This window comes from Colobus angolensis, unplaced genomic scaffold (assembly GCF_000951035.1).
Source record: "Colobus angolensis palliatus isolate OR3802 unplaced genomic scaffold, Cang.pa_1.0 Scaffold1, whole genome shotgun sequence".
Classification (NCBI taxonomy): Eukaryota; Metazoa; Chordata; class Mammalia; order Primates; family Cercopithecidae; genus Colobus; species Colobus angolensis.
The window spans coordinates 5,508,781-5,514,660 of NW_012110918.1; positions in this window are offsets into that span (position 1 = coordinate 5,508,781).

Here is a 5,880-nt window from a genome sequence, read left to right on the forward strand (position 1 = left end):
CTTTTATAGCTAAAATGAAGACAAATGTTGATAGCCAAGGCAATTGGCAGAGGTCATCAAAGGCATTTCAGAGACCTTTGCAGCAGCCTCTCCCATCACAGGCCCAGAAGCCTAGGAAAGAAAAATGGTTTCATTGGCCAGGCCTGGGTCCTGCTTGCCTGCGCAGCCTCAGGACACTGCTTCTTGCATCCCAGCCACTCCGGCTCCAGCCATGTCTCACGGGTCTAGGTACAGCCTGTGCTGCTGCTTCAGAGGGTGCAAGCTGCTCTTTTATTTATTTATGTATGTATTTATTTATTTTTTGAGACAGTCTCACTCTTTTGCCCAGGCTGGAGTGCAGTGGCGTGGTCTCAGCTCACTGCAACCTCCACCTCCTGGATTCAAGCGATTCTCCTATAATCTGGAGTAGCTGGGATTACAGGCAGCAACCACCATGCCCAGCTGTAATTTTTTTTCTTTTTTATTTTTTTTTGGTATTTTTTAGTAGAGATGAGGTTTCGCCATGTTGGCCAGGCTGGTCTTGAACTCCTGACCTCAGGTGACCCACCTGCCTCAGCCTCCCAAAGTGCTGAGATTACAGGCGTGAGCCGCCATGCCGGGCCACAAACAGCTCTTATGATCAGAAGGAATATATAGTATAAAGGAATTTGTGTGATATTTATGGTGTATTTTAGCATATAGTCTATGACCCTTTTACTGTTATTGTGAAGCTCCCACATCATTAAATAATGGGGACAATGCCCATCAACCAGCTGCCTTTTATTTCTCATTTGGACACTAATTTAGTCAATTGGAAAAGACATTAACATTTACTTTATTCTTCTTCATGGAAATAAAAATAAAAGTAGAACTTTTAACTTGACTTCTAGAATTCTCATAAAAATGACTGGTACTGACTGAAGGAGTTAAAGGCATTTTGTAGAATTCTAAGATAACCTGTAATCTTATATGTATATATGTATGTGTATATGTCAATATACAGGACTATCTGTGTATACATCTATAGCTACATCTATATGTCTAGGTCTCTATAAAACTATCTTCTAGAATTCATTACAGTATCACTATAGACATTTATAAGCCAAAGTGGCAGAAATATTAAAATAAAGAACTATAATATTTGAACTCTGATCAACATTTTACTAGTATAGTCCTTTCATAATTCTATGTGGATTTCTCTAGCTAATATATGTTAAGAAATACGTCCTATTTAAACCAACAGAATAAGTTGGGAATCAGTACATTAGCAAATGATAACTAGAAACATATTTTTTGAACTTAGCAATTACTTCAGAAATACACTTATTGAGAATCAGCTGCATTCCTGGTAATGAGAAGGCAAAGATTCTGCAGGATTTGGGTCTACTAGATCTCCTTTTGGCAATTTAAGGTCATTCTCTACTCAAAGTGACTTGGAATTTCAAACAGTATATGTCTTCTTTTCAAGGAGAAGGAAATTAGAAGGTACTTAGATTGATTTAATTTGCTTTAATTGAAAGGGCATAAGGACATTCAATGTTTACGAATTCACCTTCTTTTAGTTTCCCTGTGCAAAGCACAGGGGAATGAAATGGACTTTGACATTGTATAGCCTTCATTTATAAAACAACTCTACTACTTATTATTTCATAATAAATACTTAAACTTGCCAGTCTTTAGTTTCTCCTTCTTTACAGTGAAGAAAAATATCTTACAGGATTGTTGTAAGAATTAAATTAAATTAAATAGCATGCATAGGAACCTTAACACAATGGTTGGGTCATAATCATTCTCAATACGCATTGATTTCATTAATCATGCCTTGCTCCATAGGAAGTATCCTTAGTTTATTACTCAAAGGTGTTTCTATATGGACAAATAGAATAAGAATTGCAAACAGTAAGGGAGAATTTTTATGAACTTGAAAAAGCTGTAATGAGGAATATGTGGCAGCCTAATGGAGAACTGAAATAAGTTTGAATTTGTATCACTTACAGTAAATATGTTATTGTAAGGATAAGTATTATCATAGATTTAAATAATAGGTTTGTGTTTATATATCTTTATACATTTTAATTATATTCATGATCATTATCTCACTGAATCTTCATAATACCCTGTGAGAAAATTATTATTCTCATTTTACAGATGGAAAAGTCGAGATTCAAAGGTGTTAATTTACATTGCAAATCATATATTCTTTGTATTTGTCAGGTACAACCATAAATGATTTGAAAGTGGACATGTGATCTGTAGGTGTCCTTTCAATGAAATACTGAGTGTTTTTTGTAAAGGAATATGAGCCTTTTATCGACTCAGCCACTTTACAACTCTGTAAATTATGGAAAACTGAAAGGAACACAAATGATTCTTGTGTGTTGACATGCAAATAAGTTTTGTCTGGCAGATTTATAATTGACTTCTACCCTGTAGAATAGATAATTCAAATATTATCTGTTTTTACTGGTAGATAGTGATCCATTTTGTATCTATTAACAAACATTATTTCAGAACTTGTGATTACCTGTATTTGCACCTGTGTTTAGATTTTCTTTTGGACTGATTTTAACATCCTATGAGTTTCATCATTAGTTAATGAGTTAAAAAACTGATGCACGTGTTTTGTATATTTTCATGAAAGTCATAATTTTATCCTTCTGAAAATTATCTTATAACACACTTGAACTAAGGTCTTCTGTTTCTAATCCCAGATTTTATAAATAGAAATTCAAAGGAACTAGATAAACCTTGCCTCTGTCAACTGCAAATTCCACAAAAGATTACCCAAAACACATTGATCAAACCTACTGCAATAAGAAAAAATGCCACTTTGTCAACAAAAAGTTTTTACACATACACACAGGGAGACTGGAGAAACAGAAAATTGTTTTTATTCACAAAAGCATGACTGTGTGAGTAGACAGTACATAAAAATCTACAGATAAAGAATTTACATTAAGAGGCTATTTTATCAAGGTCTCTGGATACAAGTAAAATAAAAAAGATACCATTTATAATTGAACCAAAACAAAATATTTAGGAATAACGTACAAAATGTCTATATGAAAAACTGGAAAACATTAGCGAGAGAAATAAAGAAGACCTAAATCAATACATACATATTTGGAAGAGTCAATAGTTTACAGATTATGATTTATCCTAAACAGATCAGTAGGTGGAATGCAGTCACTGGAGGTGCTTTCTGAAAACTGGTAAGCCGATTCCAAAATTTATTTGGAAATGCAAAGAGCCAAAAATAACCAAGAAAATCTCAAAGAACAACAACCAAGTTGGGGATGCATAGTTTCAGATATTGAGAGTGATAATGCTGCAATATTTTTGAAAGTGTGGTGTTGGTATAAGGTAGGCAAATAGAACAAAATGAGAAGCCTATAAAAAGAACACATGTTTATAGTTATTTGATTTCTTACAAAGGTGAGACTGCAGTAGAGTTTAGAAAGAGTGGCCTTTTCAATTATTGGGCCCAAGTTGATTAAGTGTTCTAAGTAGATAAACATCTTTCTTCTCTCTTGTCAACTCCTAAAAAAAGCACCAAAAAACTCATTGATTGAGCAAAGTTTATTAGATTCTGTTTGACAAAAGTCAGAGAGAAGTATTTGGGACTTTGGGTTTGGGTCTAAGTGGTTAAAGCAAGATGCTTCAAGACTAGGAACTTGAGATTAGGAAAATTCAGATTCATAGGAATTTAGGATCGGTCAACACAAAGACAGGCTTGAAATAAGTCTAGATAAGGAAACTGATTTTTGATACATGAGCTGCTTGCCCTGTTGAGAAATCAATTATCATGACAGAAGAGGTACTCTCGTCCTTAAAGTATTTTTCAGGGAGAAGTTGATTTGTAAGAATTCCCTGGAACGAATAGTTATGTCACGTCACAGGTGGCCTCAGTTCTCTGTCCTGCTGACTATGTGAAGGCAGTTGTCTCTACACCCTCTACCTCACCCTGTACACAAAAGTCAATTCCAGATGAAATGCAGGTCTAAATCTAAAACTAAATAAGCTTTGAGAAGAAGAAATGGGAAGGTATTTTTGTGATCTTAAAGTTGGCAAAGCTTTTTAAAATAAGGCCCAAAAAGCTCCTTTACCATAAAAGGGAGGGAAGGTAGGTAAATCAACCTACGTTAAATTACAACTCTGTTCATTCAAAATAAACCATTAAGAGAGTAAAAGGGCAAAAACACAATAGAAAAGGGAGTATAAAGTTTGAATAAGAACTTGACAAAGAGGACATTGAAATGGTTATTAAAGCTGAGAAAATTATATTTTATAATTCAGAAAGTCTGTTTCTCTAAGTACATACCAAAAGATGTGCATACACATGTTCACCAAAAGTATACACCCAAAAGATGTACATACACAGATTCACCAAAAACTGTATATGATAATTTTTATTAATAGAAGCATCTATAAATAAAGTTGCTGTATGTTCATGCAATGGAGAATAAGCATGACATGAACAAATTATTGTGACAGGCAGCAACATGGGTTATGCCTACAAACATAATGGCAGACAAAACGAAGCCAGACCCAAAAGATAATAGACTAGATGTTTCTCATTCTATGAAGTTCAAATGTAGCCAAATTTCATCTATGTTATTATAACTCAGAACAATGGTGACCTTTGGTAGTAACTGGAAGGGGACATCCAGAACTTCTGCAATGTTAGAAATTTCCTATTTTGTGATCTGAGTGCTGATTATGCTTGCAGGCTTATTTTGTGAAAATTCAGCAAACTGTTTTTTCTATACTTTCAATGGAGTTTACAAGAAAGCTATAAAGACGGGCGGGAGAAAGAAGAAGAAGGCTATAAGGAAAGGCAGAAAGGAGGAAAGAAAGACCAAAGGAAGAGTTACTTTCTAGGGAACTACAATCTAATAGTCATCATCATGACATGGAACACAATGTGGAAAAAGAAGAAACTAAACTGATTCCTTTTCACAGTAACCAAGACAAATTGAAGAATGAGAATGGTAATCTGGAGTGTGTGTAGCTTGTTCACCTCTTTCAATTCTTAGAATTCTCCACTGGAAATTTTTTCTTGGTGACAAGCTTAGTTCTTCATACCTCATTAAAGAAGCATTTACAGCTGGATGGTTGCTATTTCTCTTCACATGGAGCCAAATTTAGATTTTAATTGACAGCCCAGACCCTGTTCTCTTTATTTCCTATGTGCAATTAGAAAGAGCATATGTTCTGAAGTTGAAGCTCAGGAATGGGATGTTTGGAGTTCCTGAAGTCATTCTTCACTCTGTGAAACCTAAATTCGTCCCACTCCCTCTTGACTGCACATGTGCAGTGGAACATTTGCTGCAAGGTGACTCTAACATGAGCTTCAGCTGACATCCTTTCTGCTAGTTCCAGAAATACAAATTAGCCTGTGTTGGCAGAAGATTAGGGACTGCTCTTTAAGCAGTCTTTCATTCTGCAGTTTTATTTTCCATTCATCTTGCCAAGAGAGTATCTTTTTCCAGAAGTTTCTCCTCTGCTCTCCCCTGCCCTTTTCTTCTTTTTTTTAAAGCTGCTTTTTTTCTCTCTCCCAGATCCAACTGTATCTTTACGGTTGCCTCTTGATATTTCTTATCCTCATATTTTTATACTGCCAATTGCCTTCCTCTCTGTACCTCGCTTATTTTAAATCTATTGGCCAGTAGTAAAAACATATATAAATTAAGAACAATTCATCAAGTGGATAAATTACCTGTTTTGTTCAATAACATTTTGTTTACCATTTAGATTTTTTTTTTTTTTAATTCTTGAGACAGAGTCTCATTCTGTCACCCAAGTTGGAGTGCAATGGTATGATCTTGGCTCACTGCAACCTCCACCTCCTGGGTTCAAGTGATTCTCCTGCCTCAGCCTCCTGAGTAGCTGGGATTACAG